Consider the following 24,322-nt stretch of genomic DNA (forward strand, 5'->3'; position numbering starts at 1 on the left):
CCTTTATTTCCGTCCCGATCGAAGTTGTACGGGTACGGCACGCCAATTCGTTTTATTGGATTCCGCGTAAGGGCGGCGCCGTTTTTCCGAATTACCGGCGAAGAAACCCCAGGCGCGTCCCCTCATCCATCATCCGTCTGCGCGCGGTGCGCCGAGTCATTTAACAAACGTCTCTTCGGGATCGCATATTGCGCCGCTCGTCCGGACGTTGGCGTTCTCGCGTTCTCGCCAGGGTTTGACCGCGATGTCGTAGCAATCAGCTCGTTTAGCTATACGGGAACGCACGCACGATTCCGAAATGCAGGGATAATTGGATACGCAAATCCGAGAAAGGGAGCGTGACCCCTCATGTAAAATCAAACCGAAAACAAGCGGCTTATAATAGTTATAATATATCTTCCTTTCTTACTATTTGAATTACGATATTAAGGGAAATATTGGAGATTATATTTAGCACACAATTTTTGCAATTCTTCCGAACGAAATATGTTTAGATATATCTACCAGTCTTTTTTTTAGCGTAATATGAAAATTATATTTGCCGCAAATGAAATATTCTCGCAATCGTCGTTTTGGATAATTAAAATTTTATTGTTATTATTTTGTCAAATATTCAGAATATCAAGTTCAGAATATCACTATTATTCCTCCATCGTTTAACCATATTACATATATATGCAGATGTTACGCTTATAATTTTAACTTCGCGTTTCATGAAGGGAGAAGGATATTCTCTCCCCGTCCAATTTCCCAAACTTGGTAAAACTTTATAAAACTAATGGAATAGCCGCCCCTCATATATATTGCCATGTACCGACGTCATAACTCGTTCAACTATAAGATAAACGAACCAGCGAGTTCGGCCGCCAGTCAAGCGCCTTTCGTGCTCCTGCACGTTCGCAGTAATAATAAAAACGGCGGTCGAATTTGTCAGGGAGCGATGCGGAGAGTGGTTCATATTGATCAAATGCTGTGCTAGTTTCCGCGCGCGATCGATAGCGAAAACTACTCACCGGCCTCCAGCACGGGAGGCACGGGGTCCTCCATATTTCTGCGCGTTTAACAAATCACGAGCCACTTTTGCCTATATTGCACCGTGCTGCATCGTAATCGTCATCGTCCTCGTCGTCGTTGTCGTCGTCGTTGTCGTCGTCATTGTCGTCGTCGTCGTCGTCCGACTCTGCAACGTTAATATTGTCTCTGGAAATTGTAAGTCGGTAGACGGAGACGCGTCGTTGGCTTCTGTCGTGACACTCGCATCCTTAATTGGAATGCGGAAGTTTCGGCACCAATTAACTATAGATTCGCGAAAGCTGACAGCATACGAAAAGCATCGTTCCCTTTTCGAACGCGACTAGCTACAATTCTAAATGCTGGTTACATCTTACATCTAGGACGAATTTACAATCGCACAATCTCTTGTATGAGTCGGAACATCCACCCGCGCTGTCCGGGGACCGCCCTTTTCCCCATGAAATTAGAATGTTGCCGTGCGAGATCGCCAAGATTAATTGCAGCAACGTCTTAACGGTCGTTACCGTTCTATCGAGAGGGTAAAAAAAAGGTCGATCTCTCGACTGACTTATCGCGAACCGCATCTAATGTTATTAATGACCCCACGATCGATCGACGTCGTCGATAATTAAGAAGGTTTAATCTGGACATTTTCGAGGAAGTAGCGTTCGCTGTATTCCGGATATTGAAGACTGAACTGACCGGAAGAGACGATTTTATCGATAGCTGCATTTTTCCCCCCCATAAGAAGCCTCAGAAATAAGGTTCGAGCTTTGTGCTGACATCAGAGAGAATCGCTTGATATATAAAATGATCCAAGTATAACGTTATCCTTTTAATTAATAAGTATCAAAAGTATGAAAGATATTGCAGGAAATTCGCGAAGTTGTTTTACAATAATATTTTATTATAGCCATTAATTATTACAAAGAAACATTTTATAATTTTATTAAAAAAACCATACATGATATATCGCGCACGTGGATGTTTAAATAAGCAAAAAGTTCGACATGATCGTCGCGCAGTTGCAGATGTCACTGTCTATTATTTATGCCCGCACATGTGCGATAAAGAATTCATAGCGACGATGACTCCGTACTTTCCTACGCCGTATCCCCCGTCCATCTCTCGACACGGTCCTCTCACAGCAGCATATTATTCGCCGACGCGTCTCTGATGTTTCCAAACTTCTTACCAATTCCCGCGGCGCATCTATAAACGGCGCGGCGGCGATCCAGGCGACGCGATAACCCGAAGATCGATCGCCCGACAGTCAAATACGACTTTACTCAGGTTCGTTTGCGAGTCTCATTAATTCTCACCACTTTACCGGCGACGTATATATCGGCGACTCCGACCGCCAATTATCTTGCGGTCTGACTTCCATCATTAACGATCCCCCGATTTCTTGCACGGACGCACGGCCATCAACAACCACAAGTCCGGTAATACGGATACTGTCTCGGAAACTGATACCAGTTGTCCAAGACGGATGGACGTTGGCGTGGAGGGTAGCTTTATCGGCCGAGACTCGAAATCCTTATCTGTCCGGAAGGTTAATCTCGGTGAATCCCTTTCGCGGGGTGTTATCTCCTTTAGGTCCAGATCTTATATAGCATTTCCAACGGGAGCGACGCGACGTTATGCTCGCTACAACGACGGTAACGATGGCGGCGGCGACGGCGGCGGCGACGACGGCGACGATGACGTCGGCACCATTGATTTCGTCGCCACAGACGTCGCCGGGAACTCTTCGATTTCTCAATAAATCTCGATGCTTCCTCGTTTTCATCCGTTTTTCCACTTTTCGTTTTCCCCAAAACCCGTCAAACCCTTCCTTTTCCGGATCGATTCATTTTCTTTCCCCCTCGTCTCTCTATCATATATCTTGTCATATTATTTTCCTTTTTTCTTTTTCTCTATTTATATTCTTCTTTTTTCTACATTTTTACGCTCCTCCATTATTAATTGTCCTTTTAAAAAGTTTGAATAAATGAGAATAGATAATCTTACGCTAAAAACGCTAATTACACGTCTAATCGTGCTCTGATACTGGCTCAGCTTCTTAGGGTCTATCGTAAACTATCTGGCTACAACAATTGGCGCGATCGATGCCAGCGCGGATATCGTTCCAGGAAACTCTAGCTCTTCGTCTTGCAGCTTCCTCCTGTTTCCACATGAACACCTCTACGGCAGAATCGCCGCTTTCCATCGCGGCGATAACCGTGAAAATTTTGCAAAATGTTCGCCGAACTCGATTTTTAGAAATAGCCGCGGTGGAATTGTAAACTCAGATTTCTCCTTATAAGCGTTACAAGCCAATAGAATGCGAAACTAAAGATAAAGCCGATCATGTGTAACGAGATCCGTAAATCGTTCTTTAAACTAGCTACATTCAGGAGTAATAAAAACGACGAATAGCTAACACGTAGTCGGCTATTTCAAAGCGCTATATATTCTTAAAATATATCAGACGATTCAAGATTTCTTCGAGAAATCTGTGGTTTCCAAATCCCACGCGGACAATCCTCGAGCATATACCGATCTGCCGCGGCGAAACGGAATTAAAGTTTCCCGATGCCGCGAGAATACGGGAAAATCATTGCAAATATCCGCCGTGAGCCCGTTGTAAATTGGGACATCGCACTCTTTTTCGCGCCGCTCCACAATCTACAAAGCCTGATTTGCGTAGGCGTAAGCTGATTTCGACGTCTGGCTCGGGCGAGCATGGGGATTCAGTTGCCATCGTCCTTGGCCGTTCTTGCTCGGTACCTCTCGGTTTGCGGATTGGAATACGCTCCGGGCTGATACGACGTCCGATTCGAATTACGATCCACGACTGTTCGAATGCCACCGGGCGAGCGGACTCTCTCTCCCGGCTCGCCATCGTAAAATCATATCTCACGATCGATCCTGCAGCATGCATCCGCCGGCATCGCATATTCGGTGGATCGGTAGCAACGGGGGCAACGCTCGCGGAGGAAAAAAGGTTCCGGATCAATAGCGAGAGAGCTATTAATATCACAGAGAAACAACATCCAGGACATTTATCACCATACTTATTTATAGATCTAATAAAAGCTTTTATGCTCTACATATTGATTTTTTGTATTACATTGAGAAGAATAGAGCCGGGCGGCCGTTCCATTAAAGTAAAAAATGAAACTTTAAAAATTTCCGCTGTCGCATTTGTAATATATTTAACACTATGCATTTTTAAAGAGAAACAGTCGCGTCAATAAAAACATGAAACTTTTATATTATATTTAAAAAAAGCTGCATCCGCGTTTCTGTTAAAGCAGATCGTTTCAGCTTGTATCAAGCTTCGGAAACCGGGATTGGTTTCCAAATGTTCTAATTAACTTCCTAATTTGACCGGCAGACGGCTAAAATTAGAAAATAATAATGTTACGAGGCCGTTAAAAACGTATACCGCTACCCGAAAGCGATCAGTGGCGAGATAAGAGCACTGCCCGACACGCGCTCTCGCCCGCTATCGGATTTACAGCTTAATGTATGGTGAAGGATAAAAATTTCGGGAGGAGAGAAACGCGGGGTAGTGCTACGCAAGACGCGCGAATATGCATCAAACTGCGAGAATTATGTAACTACCTATGTAGAAATAGCGCAAAACATTCCAGGAACTTCCGAAGTTTCCAACAACATTCGTGTTACTAGCCCGGCACTTCGTGTCAGTAAATGTAACGAGTTCCGCAGTTTCTCCCTATCCAATTTTCCGTCTCTTTCCGTCCGCCCGGCACCTTCCTAACGCCATCGACTCGGAAGGTAGTCAACAGAAATAACGCACTGACTTAATCAGACGTCAAAATGAAAGTACGGGACATTAATCAGATCACGGGACGAATTTGTTGCGAATAACAAAAGGACATTTTGCTCACCCATGCGCGCACGCGTTATTCTTAATCATGAGGAATAAAATATCTTAATTTTTTAATATAATAATCGATAAAAGTATGATTCATTCAATGGAATGCGGATTGTATTAGGATATATCCTCATTCAGAAAGAGGTAATCTGCCATTTAGTTGTGCGATCGATTTATTTATCGATGGCACTCGTCGTTCTTTAATTTTACATTTATACGGTTGAATTAGAAACGTACGTCAAATGATTTTAATAATCGAAGCATTTAATAATAAGCATTTATCTCTCTATAAATGTTAAAAATTATATCTTTCTAAAAAGAGTTTCTCTCGCACTCGGCCAGAACTCGGTCAACATCATTCGGCGCGGCAAAAGTAATAAGTATTTTCCCTCCGCACCCAATTTTCCGTCTCTTTCGATCTTTTCTTGTGCGGGACTTTTCGCCATCGCCTCGAGGCTCGAAAGAGAATCAGCGCGCTGACTTAATTAGGCGTCGAAGTGGAATTAGGAGTCAACAATGGGGTCCACCGCCTCTCACCGCCGCTTCTCATCGTCCTCAGTCTCCAGTCTGTGTCTCTCTCGTGCTTTTCCAGCTTTTTCCGGTACGAGAACTCCCTTCGCTCTCTCACCGATTCCATCCTACCGCAGAAATCGGACACACATACACACACATGCACTCTCTCTCTCTCTCTCTCTCTCTCTCTCTCTCTCTCTCTCTCTCTCTCTCTCTCTTTCTCTCTCTCTCGCTCTCTCTTTCTCTCTTCCTCTTTCGCTCTCCGCGAGTTCATCCTGTCCCGCAAACCAGACCACGCTCCGTAGATCCTTTTCGCCTCGTCTTTAGTCCTCTTGCACGCGGTCGAAATTGCGGTTACCAACCGCGCTCGAGGTATCCAGGAAATCACGAAGAGAGCTTTGCCTTTCGCCCGCGCTCGAGACGGGGAAAAGGATCGATGGGAGAACGTGTAAGCCGATTTCCAGCCGGTGCTCGATAGCGACCGCCTCGCGTTACGAAACAAAGCGGACGCGGACAGATACTGGGGATCTTTCGCTGCATCTTTCACTTCTGATGATTTATTTATCGATCGCATGCATATGCAGCAATAAATTATCTACGATTTGGCAGAACATGATTTTAAATTTGCGGCTGACGTGTAATAAATAAATCCATAAATCAATACATTCGCGATTTTTGAGATGGTTATATATTCGCTAATAAAAATTTATATTTTTTTATTTCGATGAAATACCAAAAATAATACCGCGTGATAAGCGGATAAAACGATGGGAAAGAAGTGAGAGGTGAAAATGAAAATTTTCCTTGAAATAAATCCTTGAAAATTATTAAAATGCCAAACTTTACAATTCGATAGCGGGACCGATATAGCAATGGATGACGCGATCGAGCCTCCGGTCAAGTTTTTTTCGGGTCCATCAACCGCCGCGCGGTGCTGTTTTATAAAACGAAACCCAGGGACTTTGACCTAAGCCTTCCGCACACGAAGACATCCGGCGCGGACACCGGAGATGGAGAGACGGAGGCGGAGGTCGGAAGCGGGTTGTATCGAAGTAAGCCGATTTTATGGGTTTTCTCGCGGGGAATACCCACTTCGTTCTCCGGACCGCATCGAACGACCTGCTGACTCCGTGGAAAAGTGACTACTCTCCGTCCAATGGTAGTCGAGGACGTGCAAACTTATACGTTGTGCACCTCAAAATTTTCTCTTCCGCCGAGCCTCATACATACGGAGGCTCCTGTATTTATTCCTGTAAGACCGACTATCGCTTTTATTGTCACCGACTTTCGCGTAACAGTCGTTTAGTTAGTTAAATAAGAGAGAGACTATGATGCGAAACTGAGATACCAAAAATTCTATCTCAATTCAGGGGCTCCCGTGTATTTATCGCAACAGATTAATCGAAATCTATCATATTGTTGTTTAAGGAATAATACAAAACATATCTATTTCGACTATAAAACTGTTGTCTTATTTATTCATACGTAACAAATGCGCGCGCGATAATAACTGTATGTTGCTTTAGTAATAAAGTTGAGTTATTTTAAGATATTAAGACGTTAAAGTGTATTAAAGGCGTACATATGATATTATTTTCTCGGGCGACGAAATATTGGCTAACTGGAGAGAAAATTTATCCGGCTCGGTAGTCACTGCTTCTACATGAACTAGTTTTAAGTTTTAAGTTTCTAAGGTGAGTAATGCTCGTAAAGGAAGAAGTTTCGAACCTATTTTACTTAAAGGAGATTTTATAAAGTTATATATGGGGTACAATTAAGTTCGTTAGTTGATAGAACAATCTGTTTTCTTTTAATTCGTTACAATTAAAATATTCTCTTCCCGCGCACGTTTTGCTTGCTTAAAAGTAAGCGTAAATTATATTAAGTTTTATTCAATTTCCTCGTCATTGCCGTGCCATTGTTACTCTTGAAGAATGTGCTGCGGGTATTAACTTCAAAGTGTTGAAAAAACGTGAGATAGCCGACAATTGTCGATTGCTCCCTTTCACAGATCAACATTACAGTTAATTGATAATATATATATATGTATAAAATTTCGCTGCGCTCGGTTTTAAAAATAAGTCGTTACTAAAACCATCGAATTCAAGCTCCCAATTCAAAGGCATGCTGATCGCGCAGCACTCTAGGAATTTTATTCATCAAATCGCTCGACTGAATGGATTCATTACAAAAAATCGGATTTCGAATCGAATTCATTGGGAGCGCGGTGGGGTCATACAGATATCGCGAGAGCCTATATATCGAGAACGTAAAGATTCACTGAATTTCATGGTTTGAGTAATTTCACGCGATCGCGATCTCAATTAAAGCAATATTCCAGCTCGAAAAATCGCGTTTTCGTCCAATCGATGCGAAAGTATGGTGATCCAAATTGTTGAACGGAATGGCATCAAAATTCTATGCCCCCCAATCTCGTATAGTTATTACAGAAATTGTCATTCAGTGTCAGCTTTTTGTAGAACACCTAAGACCCTTGAAAAATCCAAGTGACTCGATAATATCGACATCTCGAATCACATTAATTATAGTTAATTGAAGTATTCAATCGAGATTTATACGTAAGATATTTCACGATAAAAACTACGAAGGAGTCTCCCGGGTGCTGTAGGGGGAAAAAAACGCGAGACGTCGAAGCGGTGTCAAATCGAGCGATCCAAGTTGGCGAGCAAATTGTCGTTGAAACTCGTGTTAGTCGAGCGTGGTAATCCGACCTATAACTTCGTTCGGCTGCAAGAAGGTAAACTTCGTGGCCGGGACACAAACACAACGTATATGTACGACCGCAAGCTCGCAACAAGGGTGGATTACATGGACGGGTACCGCTACTCACGGCGTATAGCCGACGACGAAAAATCGAACTCGCGGCCGCGAACCGCAGTTGGTTCGGGTCGACGCACACGCCCGCGCACGCATTCCAAGAAGGGGGCGAAATCTGATCAATGCGAATCTCGACGCTGCACTGGGGGTGCAACTGCGCGGGAGGATGCAACTGTAAACAATGGCCGTGCAGCGGAGGCTGACGCGGCGTTGCTCGTCCGTCGTCTCTCGCTCGCGGAGGAGAAAAAGCAGCCTCGGTATATACACATTTCGAAACCTAAAGCGGAGAGATCGACTCCGCAATTCCGTACACACGCCGTAGATACAGCTGGGATTGAAGGTTTTACAAAAGGCAAAATAACATTTCATTGATAAGGGATATCGGAGAGCGCTGAAAACTTCAAGAAAGCAATTTTATGTTCACAATGAAGAGAAAAATACATATTGTTTTTAAAAAATGTGGTGTTTTTGCACTATCCTCCGCACGATTATCGTGGCAGCGAAAGAGATAAACGTGTTTTAAATTTAAATTCAAAATCGCAACGCGATCAGAGAAAAGAAAGTTTAATTTAAATTTAATTAAAACCAATCCATTCAACAAAACCGAATCGAAATATTTTCCCAAGATACGGAGAGTTTACATTGCCATAAAATTTAGCGATTAATTCTGAACGTGTAATGAGATGGGATATTAATTTGTAACATTAGAACGATACCGATTTCATGTTATTTAATGAACAATCTGTTTTGACGTTAATAATATTCATAATTCGCGATTGAAAATCTCGTTCGGAAATTCGCAAGAAATTCGTGTTGTGTTAAACACAACGTTGCCGACGAATAGGACGCGGGAAGTATTGGAAGAAGATCGAGGAATCACACATAGAGATTCGGGGCATCGCGTTAGTAACATTTCGCTGCGCGATCGGCAAAGTTTGATACTGCGAGCGTAAGGGAGCGCCCAAAAACTTCGATAATGGAAGTAATTGAATTTCAGCCGAGACGGCCGCGAAGCTAACGGCACGTATCTAACGAAATTTAATGACGATCGAATTTAATTGGATGAGGAAATTTAACGGACGGATGGTCGGGCAGTCACGTAAAAAAGTCTTCGTACGTGAATCACGGGAGGATACCGACGCGATTCGGCCGCGTGAGGGGAAATCGGGGGAGGAAAAGGAGAGGGAAGTAAGGAGAAGAAGAAGTAAGAAGGGGGGGTGAAAACCGAAAGCCGCGAGACTTTGAGAACCCCGTGACGGAGTACTCGTCGACTCCAGAGAAATGGATCCGGCGATTACTTCGGATCCACGAGACGAAGTCGTAAATCGAGCCGAGTACGCCTGCTGAGCGAAATGAGTTTTGGAATAAGATCGAATCCCAATCGACTTTCGTCCTAGTACGCGTGGCTTGAAACGATCTTCGTAAATCAAAGTGACCATTACACTGGACGGAATTACCGTACTTCCGAAATCACTGTTTCATAACTGCGTACGTGTGAGAACGACGCAGAAGCGATGACAGAAGAAAGAAAGTTCGATATACTGGACGCTTCGCGAAAGCAAAATTTCGCGAGTATTCGTTTTCGTTGGTCGCTGTATCAACGCATTTCTCGATGAAGAAAAATATCAATTAACGTTAACGTAAAACGGATTCCTTATTCATATTTTTCCCGAAGTTTTTGCTGTATCGCTTCCTTATATAGAATTCAGAAATACAAATATATAAATAAAGCTTATAAAATAAAAATTTCTTGCAATATTTTCTCGTGGAAAACGGAGTCAAGAATCATTACAATTATAATCAACTTATCTAATTAATTAATATCAATAATATAAACTCTGTATTTTTAATCGTATACTTTAAATCATATTTTTCAGTCAATAAATCGTAAGACATTTGAAATGAATTTAATCATTCCATATTATGCAAGTTTAAAATATCTGTAAGAATTATTTTAGGAACCTTTCTCAACTAAGAAAACTTGATAATAAAATGAACATATATATGTGTAATTAACATATTCTGATACATATAAATCATATTTATATTTATCTTTCTAGGACTTAATATTTCTGAAATTATACAGTGTACTATATTTGAATATGTAAAAAATACCTAGCTCGTGAAGAATAAGCAATTGGAGAAGAGAATTTTCAAGACATTAAGACATCTAATTTTCTGAGATAAGTATATAATTTTCAGTTGTCTAAATTCGAAACTATCGTAGAGTGTTGGAAAGAAACATATTTTTTAAAAACCTCTTTTTTCTTTCCTTTTTTTCTCTTCTTCGATATTAAAGTTATGACATTCGACGAAGTACAAACTTCATTTCCTATATAAATAGAAAACAATGCTACATGATACACTTTAAAAAATTTTAACACAAGCATAAACAATATTCATGGAGTTTTATTTAAAGAGATTCACGAAAGAGGAACGTCGGAGCGCTGTTAAGTTGATATTCTTGGAGTCACCTCGTCGATTTTTTACCGGCGCCGCGCGCCGACTGCCAGACACATATAACAGATGGAGCAGTTTTTCGGTTACTGCGAGAATCAGTCTACTTTATTCCGGAGATCGAAATTACATCCCGCGTGCTCGGGGGAGCACCTTGAAGCGCTCGTCCCCGAGGTAAATTCTGGCACGGGGTCATCTTCCCCGCGACCACACCGACGTTGGTGCATATAATTGCAGCGGATTAAATTCGTCTCTCGTGGTTCCTGCGGAAATCACTTCCCAGCCGCCCTCGCGTCATTATTTTCTGCGACGACTTACGCGGAGCTTACGACGTACCTGTCCCTCCGCGTTCGTTAACGAAGTTCCGGGAGAGCTCGTCCGCTTTTTGTTAACGACTTCACGAGGATAGAGTCGTTTTTGGGTGGAAAACTTTTTACCGACTGTCCATTATCTTAAACAAACGCCGAGAGGCCGAATTTTGTGGCCGGACGTGACGCGAATAATCGCCCCTTTCGTCGCGTCGTGACCACGCAATGTATGTTCGTGCGCGTTTATGTGACAAACGGCTCTCACATGACTAGTGAAATATTAAACTTCTCAACCTGTGACAGGACAAACATGTGCACAAATATCAAGAGATATCTTAGAAATAATATATATATATATATATATATATATATATATATATATATATATATGAGTATATAAGAAATAATATTTGTTTTGCAATCAGTATTAAAAATTGCGACGATTGTTTACGCGAAAGTTAGGAGCGTTATTATTTTTAAAATCAACGCGTGTTTTAATAAATTTTTTTGTAAAATTATAGATCATGAGGCACATATATTCTGATGTAATAAGTTTAAAAAAACCGTATTACAACAAAAGTACTAAATCTACAAACCTATTTTCATTCCATTTCACGAGCGACTAAATCGTAGGAGCTATCATAGCAGTTACGGCTGAATTATTCCCAAACTATATGCTGCTGAATCGCGTCGCTACAAGTTGGAGTGGTGCTCGTTGAAATAAACGTAATCTCTTCTCCAGGCCTATGTTTCCAAAACGTGGAAAACATTTCCGACGAACGGGTTTCCATATACCGTCGAATCTCCCGCGTTTCATCGCGTTGCGATAGAGCCGAAGCCCCGGCGCGACGCCGCCTGCTCGTTTCCGAAAACCTGGTGCGCGGCGCGTTGAAAAATGAATTAGTTTGTTCTTTGTGTAGCGTGTAACTTTCAATGCTTGAACAACGATGAAGATAGACACGTAACACAAAATCAATTTTTGGAGGGAAATTTTCCCGAGCAGCAACAGAGAGAGAAAGAGAGAATAGCGGCGCGGCGGCGCACGGCTGCGCGCGGCGGCACGGTGACGTTTCGACCAGAGCAATGGAAAAATAATGACGGTAAAAATTTTTAAAAACCGTCACGATGGCGATGTGTCGGCGGCAACGCCCGGTAGCAATTTTGTTCCGAGCAACATGTCCGAGCAGCTTTTTTCTATATATATTTTTTTCTGTTTTTGCCAGAGTCGGTGAACGTGCGGGCCACGACCGAGCCGGCGAGATCTGGAAGGAGGGGAGGAAGCGGATGCCTAACAAGGGATAACTTCGTTAAGGACCGCGGACCCAGCTTGTGTGTTTTACAAGTTACAAATTAAGCTGATTAGTAGCAAGTCGAAGCTCGAACTGCCGGCTTGCCGCCCGCCGCGCCGGCCAAATCTCCGCTCGTAGCATGCGACAACGTAAACGTTGAATCCGTGCCCCGGCTTGTTGACATTTTGCATGTTCAAGCGGCGCGAGTAGATAGCGCTTGAGAGAAATCATAACAAATAAATCATTATCTGCGCGTTGTTAACACTTTCTGTGACATTATTGTACATCCGGAAATCTTTCAAATGGCCAATTCCGAACGATTGGCCCCTCTCAATCGCCGTAGAAATATTTTATCACCCGCGTACATCGTAAAAGTAATGTCTTCGCGTTGAAAAAAAAAAAAAAAAGCGCTCGCCGGTGTTGTAGAGCGCGAGATTATCTTAATCTTTTAAAAGTTGAAAAATGCGAGCGCTAACGAACGCGACTCTCGCATAATGGGGGAGATGGGGGGGAAGGAAGTTTGTCTAAAACATGGAAGGCATTCGTCGTGCGATACGAGCTACACAGTTTCCACGGTGCTACGCGCGACAAGATAACGTGGCCTGAAAAATGGAAACAGAGAAAGGAACAAGCGACGTCATCGATCTTGGAGCGAGATTGTTTCTTCCTCTTGCAACTCTTGCAAGTCTTGCAACTCCTCAGTACATAATTACGTCGCGCAGACACTGCGTCTCTCTCGGCGATGCAGGTCGGTATTTGTTGTTCGCGTCGCGTCTCGCGCCCCGCACAAACTCGCGCGAAATAAAATAATATAATGCCTCTGCCGTGTGCCGATCGAAAAATATGCTTGCCGTTATCACTGTTTTACATACGCGCGTTACGAGATGAGAACTGTATCAAATTTGGAAAACGGGCAGGCGACGAAATTTAAATGTAAACTAACTTTAAACGACATCACGTATGCATGCGCGGGGCGCGTGCAATAATAAATGTCGCGCGTATACATGGTTTAACCTCATTTCCTGTCCGCATTTTTCTGCTTTCGTCAAACGTTTCCTCCTCCGCTGCGCCGGAGTAATTGCATTCCGCCGATCCCGCGTGTTTCCCGAATGATCTAACCCAGTCGAGTTACGAGACTCAGGTATCGTGTAATGATGCATGAGCTTCATTAATTTAGAAGGCTACGAGAAGCGTATAGAGACCCCCGGCATCGAATCAAGCTTGATACTCGCGATTGTAAGCTTCTTGCGAGAAGTTTCACTCCAAAAGGCATTACAAATAACAAATAACGTTGAAAAATTTTCTGGCTTTACACGGTACAGAAAGTCTTACCATAAGCTATTTAGTAAGAATGATAAATATTGTGCGACGACGTAAAATGTCATTTTCGTATCTCTAAAGTAACTTCGCTATTATCCTATTACTAACTTTGCTGTTATGCTATTAAGTATGAAACTCTATGGTTCATGCATAATTTATGTGCATGCTTCATTGACTTTTTAATTCTTCTTAAAATCGGGTTGGGAACTTTGCGGTTTGTTTTATGAGCCCGGGCGGTGTACGATATTTAATAAATATCGGTCCTCTCCGAAGCAATGCACGAGGTACGGCTCAATTATTATGGACGTACTTCTCGAGATAATTATGCTACAAGTATAAGTGATTTTGTGAAAACTCGATAATGTTATTTTTACCTATTTTTATCTTCCACCCGTCTCGTCATCGGTATGAAATATTAAAATCATGTGTCATTTCACAATATCGTTCTCAGATGTGGTCTGGAAAGTCGCTCGCTTGTGTGACGTTCGCGCTCGCGTATCGTGTCTGATTCATGAGTGCCATTAATTTAAGAGACGCGAGGCCCGTCGAGTTAAAAGAAAGTGGCATGGCATGAGGATGCGCATACTCGAGCGCTTAATAAGCTCGTTGGTTCCCGCTGGAATTATCGCGGTCTAAAAAAAGAAAGGGAACAAAGAGAAAGGGAGCTTGTAACCGTCGCGTCGGCGCGCATACACGTCGCGATTGTAAAATGATCGTCGTTCCACGGGCAAGAAAATTCAAGGGGGAGCGAAAGAGAGGGGTATAGCAAGTAAGGGGAGAGGACGTAAAGTCGGTCTAGTAGACAGGAAATTACACGTCCTGCCGAGCCATAAGTTTTCGGTGGGTGCTGCGGCCTGGAGTCCCCGGCAGCCTAACATTCCCGTCGCTCGCTCGTCGTCGTCGTCGACTGCGCCACCACACGTTTAGGCTCCACAGCGACCTTTCGTCGGCGACAAACGCTCGTTATTAATTACGCTACGCGTCCTCGATGCACGATTAATTGCTGGAATTACTGGAATTAATGCGCGCGTCCGTTGGCAGACGCGCGGAATGTTTGTTTTGTGGAATAAGCGCACGAACGTGAGCGCGCGGCGGGGTGGCGGGGAGAAACTCGGATGATTATTAATTTTGAACAACGACAAAATTTCATCACGCGGACGATTTAGCGAACGGGGATGAGCTTTTTCGACAAGAACGAGAGAGAGAGAGTCGCGCTTCTCAAGTGACAGAGGCAAACGTTTTTTGGAAATGATTGAAATTATTAATTAAGATGAATGCCAGGGGACACACGGTATATATTGTGTCAGATATTTATACCTTTCAATAATTCAAAAGCCAGATTAATATAGGATTAAAATGGTTTATTATAGGATAGTGAATTTATTTCATTATTCATGCTGTCTGTTTTATAGCTTATTCATCTCACTTTGAATTACAAAAACCTCTGTAGAAGATTGATTATTTCATAGAAAAATTTTCTGGATGATAAAAAAAAAAACGGAAAATGTGTAAACCTTAATAATACATATTAGTTGTGAGATTCGTTTTTATATTGATCGGGTGAGGATTTCGCGTAAAAGGATCCAATGGATTGAGGATACTCGACTTTCGCGGATACTAATGCAGTCGGTCGTTCCAGAAGAAAACGACTAACTACAGTGACATCGAGACATCGAAGGAAGTTGCTCGGAGACTCGGTGGTATTCCCCCGTTGACACTCGTCGAGATTAATTATTCCAGAAACAAAGACTCACACCCTTCTCGCGTCATTGCACGCCGCACCGCCAAGTTGCAGACAGGCTGCAGGTGCGGCGCGCAATAACCTCGGCGTTTGATAACTATTCCTAGCTTCGCGGGTCTACCGCAAATACGTAAACTTAGGCACTTTGCCGATCGAGCATGGAATACTGTTAACAGCCTCGCGCGAGAGTTGCGCTTCTTTTCTTAGATTTGGTTTGACCACTGTATGGTTTTGCACGAGTGCGTCGTGCAAAAAAGCGTAGTTTTTATTTCTCAAGCATACATATATCTTATATATACAGACTAGCTTGTGCAACAATCACGTGAGAGAATAAAATTTCGATACCAAACGTTCCGACACTCGTATGAATATTTTGTAACAATATTTCTAAGCTAACGTTTTTCCAACGTTCTATCAAACTCCGCTTGCTTAATTTGTGTGCGTGACATCAATCCATTAATTTTTTATAAGATTTTGTTGTTCTGGCACATAAAACACCCTAGATCGATACATTTTATGGAAAATGCCTGCAATTATGAGCACCGCGCCAAAAAATGTAAAACTGCTAGTGGACTTTAATAGTTTAATATTATCGCGTAAACCACGATACCCTCAACCGACTTTTTGAGTCTACCTTAAACTGTTCTTAGACCTAATAATAGTAAAAAATGATTGTGGAACTCCTACGTGCAAATTTTATGTTACATAATAAATATGAACAAATAAATTCAAATGTAATTGTTAAATCAAATAAAGTGTGCAATTGGGAGCGAGATAATGTCACTATAAATGCTCAAAAAGTATTGTGTGAGAAATGTTCTTTTGCGAGATATTTGGCATTTCGGCGTGCATTATCGTTTGAACCTTACATCGCGTCGATCAACGCCAAGCATAACGTTGGAGAGTAATGGCGAAAGTTCACAATTAAACTAGTCTAAGATCGGGCTTAAGCCCCCGAATCGCGGGAATACGAGTCAAAGACCGCTTAATTAAACTGTCGAAGTTGAGCGTGCTAATTGCAACCGACTCGCGAAAGCCGACGGCAGAGATGGAAAGAACAGAGGAAGGGGGCACAGAGGTTGATAATCGAAATGCACGATGAGTGATGATTGACCGACATTAGACGAATTCGCAGAACTTAATCGCATATTTAATGAATATTATCGTTTTGAAAATTTTACACTCACATTATCGTTGTCGGTGCAACATTAATCCCAGCGTACTATTGTTACGACAGAGAACATTGCTCCCCGACGTTAGCCCAAATTTCAGATCATTGATTTTCTATAACAGCGTAACGTCAAAAGCAGAAATTAGGCTGTCTATTATGTGATTGAAGTTAATTCATGTGCATCACTATGATTAATTAATATAATCCAAGAGCGAAAGTACTTGTTTTACACAGTATTTTAAACTACAAACTCTTTCTCGTCCAGCACCAAAAAAATATTCTCCATTATGTACTCTCCAATAGTTTCTATAGATATCTAACAGCCTAATATTGTTGAAATTCTGTTAATATATTAAATATATATATATATATATATATATAAACTTATAAATAATATATAAAACAAAAATATTCATTACTTAACAAATGTAACTTTTCCAGATAATTGCAAGTGTATAAAAAATATCTATGGTTTGCTAAATGTGTATATTATTGTAGTATAAAATCCGAATAATAAATTCATGAACGTCCTCGAATTGATATAAAATTTTGTAACAGTTTTTCGCGCGTTAATTCTATATAATATTTATATCTTAATATCGAAACGTTTCTTTTAGATTGCTCCAAAAATAAATGCTCAGGCGTACTGCCTTCGCATAATAAAAGATACATTACGGAAATAGAAGAAATCAGAAGATGAGAAACGAGACTTTTTGCGACGCGTTTGACACAAATACTGAAACGAGAATACGTCGTGACACAATCGCGTCGCGCCCCGTGCGTCATACGCGACAGAGCATAAAGCGCGTGCGAAGATCGCTCGCATTTGCCAGCTGCCGCCTGTATAATAGACCGTCATTATCATCGGCCAGCCATCGGAAAGCGATAAATCATCCGGGCACGAGCTCAACCGCGCGCCTCGATAATTTTTATGAGTGTCGAATGCCCGCGCGAGGTATAACGAGACGTGAGTACAGCCGATCGAAGCTGAAATGTCAATAGCAGAGATAGACCGTCTCACCTTTCTCGCGTGCAAACCGCAGAAACATAATTGAATATCGGGAACCGTCGTTCTCTTTCGAACCTTCGGTTATTAGCGCTAATGATTTTACAGCCCCTCGCGGCTGATTTAGTGTTCATTTTCACCATCCCTCCCCTTTCAATGGCTTTCAATCCTCCCTACATATCGCGCTCTTCCTTGCTTCTCCGGCTATCGTTTCGCTCTGCCGAGCATCCCGCTTTCTCTCCTTCTTTCATTCTTTCTGTTCGTCCGCCTGTCATCTTCAAAGCACAAATATCATACCGTTTTCTTTAAATTTTGCAACTGTAAATAAAATATACTAATAATATGGAAATAAGTGTTATTAATTCTTTCTTCCCATGAACAAGTCTGCCGCATGAACAAGATATACCTCGCGTTTTGCCAATAGTATTTTTTGCTTTTTTGACATCGTATCCTGAAATTATTTATAAGAATAATATTATTCCTCTAAACATATTTTTCGAAAAGTAGGGAACATTTTGGGATAAAATGTAAGTTCCAAAAGCGGCGTTGTGTAACAGCGCGATATGATAACGCTATACAAAATTGCTAATCGCGCTAAATTTTCGCTTTAAATTAGCGCACTAATTCACGGAGATCTCTCGAGTTGAATGCGCAGAATGAAATTCAACGCATACTGAATGTGTTGCAATTAGGGTGCAATTATGAATAACTTAATAGTTGAACCGCAATGTGCCCCGAGAGAAGAGGGGGAGGCAGGGGAGGGGAGGGGGAAGGGGTGCAACGCGGCGTCCACGCCCGCAAATTTGGAATTTTATTCCGACCATGGAATTTCATTCGTCAAGCAAGACCGTACAGCGAATCGCAATTATTCTCAGCCTTATGTCCGATGTTCGCCGTCCCGACGTTTATGCGATACGCATACCAACGCCCGTCGACCACCAGCAGAATTCCATTTTTGCAAATTATTCTGCCACTTTCTCTCATCTGCAATGCCATTGTTTCGGATGGGCCACATTGTGTCCCAGAACATAATGAATTATTTCGCCCGGTGTCCTCCTATTCGCGGCGGTCCTTCTCTGTCTCCCTCTCTCTCTCTCTGTCTCTCTCTCTCTCTCTCTGTCTGTCTCTCCTCCCGCGGCTTTCCTGATCCCGGCAGGTGTATACATAGATTTACACAGCGCAGCACGACCAATTAATATTTCAACCCGAACTTTCGCGTGCAAGTCGCGCCGGTAAGGCGAGAACGACGATGCAAGCGGAAGCGAGTTTGCGCACACGTACGCGGGTGTACAGGGTGTTCCGTGAAAGATAAACGCAACGGTTGTTCATCCGCGTATGATCCGAACTTAGTTTTTCCCTAGAAGAGAATTATTGTGAAAGATGAGAATTTATCGCGACGTGTTTCCATATTTATATCTCGTATTTTCAAACGTGTTATACAGCTTGCCGGTCGAAATTTCGAAACGTTGCATTTCCGAATGTAAATACAACTGTCCGTTTGAACAAAATTTTGTTACTATTGTTATTGCAGTTTTGCAGGTACACAATCTTATACTTTGAGATTATTGAGGATTTTTCAAAGTTATTTAAAAGCTAACTTTATGTAGAAATCAACTGTTTTCGTCGAGATTATTTTCACGTTCATGGATAATCGATAATATCTCTTCACAGCAATATTATATTATTCAAGGTGCGATCCAATGAACTTAACTTATCAATAAATCACTTTGCTCGCGCGTTAAATATTCAGCCGTCACTTCGTGTGTCGTAAAAAATTCCTCAGTATATATATCCTCGTCTTTTTTTTCTCCAGTCTACGACGAAAGTATTTTAGCAATCGTTGAAATTTATTGGAAATAATTCTCCTCTGTAATGCCATCTCGCTCATTCATTTTTCCGCTCACCAGACATTTCTCGTTAATTAATGCACTTTGCAATCGCCCGACTTCTACAAAGGGGAGGATCAGGGAGACGGTCATTTTTAGATCTTCGCGAGTGATTAACATTGTAAGATGATTTCCTGTTTCCTTTTTAATAACGAGCGTCTTCAGCATCCGGTCGTTTAATCGCGCACATTGAAAAATATCCTTGAAATATTCTCGTAGGTCTTATTGCGGGATCGCCTTCTTGTCATTCCCGCGAACAGACGGGGATTTTTTGTCGCGATGGTAACTATCAAAAGAAGGAAATACGATGCAATTCGACGATAAGCAAGAATGTCTCGGTACGAGTAGGAGTAAAATATCGTATTGCTCAAACTGGACTTGCTGTACGGTTACTTTACGAGAATCGCTAATAACGGATTGCTTGTTTTGGCGAGACCAGCCGTCGACTGACACAACGAGGGTGCGGGTAAAGTATTGCGATAAATGCTCGTAAAATCATTTATTGGCGATAACACGGCGTGTACAGACGCCAATAAATGGCTCGGTGCGCCTGCCCATGCCTGTTCACTTTTTATGGTTCACGTACGAGTCCTTGCTTCTTACCGATCGTATTAGGCAGAAGGGAGGCGAAAGATACATTTTCGCAATACTTCGGCTAATTATGTAAATAATTCTCATTAAAACGCAGTTAACCGTATCTAGTGATAACTTACGATTAATAAAATACGACGCAACAGAATCGACGATTGAAAATATTTGGCAACGATGGCGTGCGTTGAAATATTTTATTTAAAGTGTTTTACTATATTACTTAGCTTTCTTAATTTTAAACTAAAATTAACGAGTTTTAAACTGCATTTGCAATCGATGCAACTCGCAACTTGCAGCTGTCACGAAGCGAAGTTGCACCTCGCAATATCCACACTGCTAGTCTGTTCGCCACGGCACATCGCGCCCGACATCCATTGACTAAAATCCATCCCAGAGTGCAATTGTCACTCCATTACTGCGCTAGTTGTCGTTGTCGTTGCGTCGCTGCTGACGGAAAAAGAAAGCGTTCGCTGGAGTGCTTTCGAGCTCGCGTCGCCGTCGCCGTCGCCGTCGTCGTCGGGGGTGCGAGTGCTCGTTCCTGTTCTAGTACTCGTCTCGAGTGCATTCATCAGCCGTGGAATCGCTGCTAGGACCCGCGAATGTGCGCCGGTATGTGCGCGTAACGCACGTATATATACGCGACGAATTTACGACACGGCGGGCGGAATAACGAGGGACGACTGTGGAAGAAACGAACCGGGCGAACACGTCTAAAGGTTTATAATCGTGCCCGCCCGTTTCGCGTGACCCGCGAATAGAATGCTCGCAGCATAGAGATAACGTAGAACGCGGCGATTTGCGGTCCATCGAACGATCGCCAAGTGTCTCCGTTCGTTCCTCTCGACAGAGTAACAAAGCGTCCCGTAAACTGCTATTTCGAATCAGTAAATTATACAAAGCGGAAAGATTATTCATAAATATCATCAATTAGCATCTATCATCTCCACACAAAAACACAAAATATATAGGGTGATATGTTCGGTATTGATAGTACATGTACTGTAAATCCAAGTGTGTTATTTCTACACGTATAAACGTCTAAAAATGACACAATTGACCGAAACTCGTTTTACATGTTTCGTTGCGTGTTAAATTAACACGTTTAATCGTTAAAATGGTAAGAATTGTGTATAATAACTTCGGTTAAGATAACACACTTGGATTTGCAGTGTAGTGGCGCTAAAATGCGACCTAATGTGATCCTTAAATAAACTTAAATGCATTTACGTAAACTCAATTAATAATTTAACTGATGCCAAATCTGCATTTCTGAAAACACTTAGAGCTCTAAATATAGAACATGAATACATATCATAATTTAAAGCGTAGAATATAAAGCCTTTATCTTTTCAATGTGTGACAAAAATATGATATACATATATATATATATATATATATATATATATATATATATATATTAATAAGTATTTATATTTTAACATTATAGAACAATTGTTATTTTCTTTTTTAATATCACCTGCAGCATTTGTGTTCAGAAAAAGCGCTTCGCTCTTCTGGGCCACTCCATACGTACTCTCTTTCATCATCGCGAACTCTGTAATAGTTACATCACTTTACATGAATGTAACGAAGGGGAAAAAGCCTCAGCCGCGACGTCCATTGCGAGCGGGATAATTGCCACGCCTAAAAACCTATGTAATAAAAGTCCGCAAACAATCTCCCTCGGAGAACGATAAAATTCATTATCATCGTGGTAGTTATCACCGCGTTAAGTGCATCTGCATCATTATCCGGCACGCCGCGTCCCGTCCCGAAGAGGAGATTTCGACACGAGTTCGGGCGATCAGGAGCATTAAGAAGAAGGGTGCGGTAAATGGAGGCGGCGCAAAGGGAGAGTAAGAGTGAGAGTGAGAGAGAGAGAGAGAGAGAGGAGAGAGAGAGAGAGAGTGCGAGAAGAACGATGGGAAGGTACGAAGTCGCGGTGAGCAAACGGGCGGGCGGGAGGGGGGGTGGCAAATAGAGTCGTCTGACGAGGCTGCATCGAGGTCGTGGAATTATTAATTTTAATTACACAACTCGAAGCGGCCCGGCTGCGTTCGCCGTGTCGAGTAGACCTGCCTTACGTAATAAACTTACAGCAACACCATCGCTAGCAGCCACTACCGGCACCACACTACCACCACCATCACCGGCACCACTACTATAACCCGCCGCCGCCGCCGCCGCTGTCGCCCGCGCCACCCCCCTCGACAACCATTCGCCACTCTCCGTCACTACCACCATCGGCAACCTCCGCCGCCGCCGCCGCCGCCGCCGCCGCCGCCACCGCCATCATCCATCCGCAGCATTACGTGGGTATTGATTAAACGCAACACGTCGCCTCCTCCCCCCGCTTCGACCGTCCCTTTCGACCGTGGGAGGCGGTTTCGGCCTGGGGTTGGCCGGCAATTAATATTATTTATCGACGTCTTAATCGGCGGGCCGTATCTAACCGCCACCTCTGGATCTTGTGCCAGCCAGGTCGGGAGGCCAGGCAGCCGCTTCTGAGAAAGCGGACACTGAGGCCACGGCGTTCGAACAATTTCGCTTGCAGGCTTCGGGGGGAGGATTATGCTCCAACCACTTTCGTCTTTTTGCACCGTGTCTATCTGTGAGCGATCGTTCCGCTATCATCGAAGCGAAACGTACTGTTTATACGTATACCAGTTTCGTAATAAATGATAGAAACGGAAGAGAATTTTATTTACGAGTATGAATTTATAAAAAGTGATAATGGAGATAAGAATAAATAAATGCCAAAGATGGATTGATCGATGGGGTAAATTTCTATCGTTAATCTCTACTTTCCTCGATAGAAATTATTCTCGCTCATCTCTTCCGATAAAAATTTTGTCTCTCGATCGCTTCCGATGTTTTAAAGCGTTCTCGGAAACGAAAGTTTATCTTACAAACAAGAAACAAGGAGAAAAAGTATCTACGATCGAAAAAGAGAGCGCGAGTCGATAAAAATCAAGTTAATTAAATGTAAAATGCTCTGCGGCTCGCGAAAATAAAGCCAAAATAAAGAAAATAAAAAAAAATGTGGAAATAAAAGGGAGTAAGCGAAGTAAGTATAAGGAGACTTATGACTATAACGACAGAAGAAAAGAAGACATTTTTTACGGCCCTTCGCTGGTTCGCATAAACGATCTTCACTAGCTCTCGCCGCCTGCCGTCGCTTTTCCACCGTCGTTTTTTTTTTACTTCCTCCATTTTTTCCGTTAGAACGTTATTTATGGAACTTCGCTGGAATACGATTCTTCAGCGTCGTGGAAGTTGGATGCTGAATTGGCTGACGGTATTTTGCTAGTAACGACGGGACAGGCCAGGACGGAGTAAAAAAAAAGAAATGACAACGAAAAGAAAAAGTATCGCGCGACTCCGACGTATTTATCGTGCTTGCATCATTTCCTTTTGCTCACCCGTTGCGTTTAGTCTTACCTTATCTTCATCGTCAAAAAAAGGACCGACGCAAATTTTAACCCTTCAATTATCTACGCGGTAACATATCGCACTCGCTCGAGCGCATCAGGAAGCCAAAATTGAATGCGCAAAAAAAGCAGCGTAATACGGAAGATACGGGAGGAAGAGAAAATGTATGATCAAATTGTCCGTTTGTTTAACGCGGCCCGCCATCAACTTATTACGCGCGCTCTCTTGCGGATGGCGCGTTTTTATTCCCTTCCTGCGTAGAATTAAATTACGGCGCGCATCTGATTACGAAAACTTCGAAGCCGCGACGAGGTGGGAAGAGCGAGGGGGGAGGAAAAAAAACGGTCGGACGCGGGCGAGGGCGAGGGTGGTCCGCGGTAGACAGGCTGGATGGAGAAAATAGTAGTAGGCGGCCGTGAGAGACGACGAACGCCGCCGCGCGGAGCGATGGAAATTTTTCCAGGAGTGCACCCTCCCTCCCTCCTCATCTACCCCATCTCGCGCGCGCACTCAACACGTCGCGTCGGGGAGGGTTCGCGTGACTTTGTCCATCCACTTCTGACCGTGCTCTTTATTCAGCGGCGTTTGTCGTCTTTTCTTCCATTACAATGAGCCATTTGCGAGGCGTCGTCGCCGCCGCGATGCAGCTGTATGCCGGGCGCGACGTCTATTACGGCGAACGGACACTCGCTCGGTCGCTCGGAATTTCGCGGCAGGTGGAGCATGAAAAAAAAAAAGAGAAAAGGCGCGACGATAAAAGCGGAGTTTGGGGGCGAGAAGCGAGAGAGTAAACGCGGAGGATCATTTTTTATTCGCTCCGCGCGAATATTTTCAGGCGGACGTAATAAAACGCAAGTGCGTAACAGCGCG

General features: G+C 42.9%; 1 protein-coding gene and 1 long non-coding RNA gene across 3 annotated transcripts in view; one reads left to right on the top strand and one right to left on the bottom strand.

The window, feature by feature from the left end:
• The window catches only part of LOC139812408 (uncharacterized), a 178,981-nt gene extending 166,414 nt beyond the window's left edge, over positions 1–12,567 (top strand). The window contains exon 2 of the long non-coding RNA XR_011731864.1: positions 12,240–12,567. This is a non-coding gene — a long non-coding RNA (uncharacterized lncRNA). The remainder of the gene's footprint in view (positions 1–12,239) is intronic.
• LOC139812404 (uncharacterized) overlaps positions 1–24,322 on the bottom strand; it is a 238,650-nt gene that overhangs the window by 125,271 nt on the left and 89,057 nt on the right. The window lies entirely within an intron of this gene.

This window comes from Temnothorax longispinosus, chromosome 4 (genome assembly GCF_030848805.1).
Source record: "Temnothorax longispinosus isolate EJ_2023e chromosome 4, Tlon_JGU_v1, whole genome shotgun sequence".
Taxonomy (NCBI): domain Eukaryota; kingdom Metazoa; phylum Arthropoda; class Insecta; order Hymenoptera; family Formicidae; genus Temnothorax; species Temnothorax longispinosus.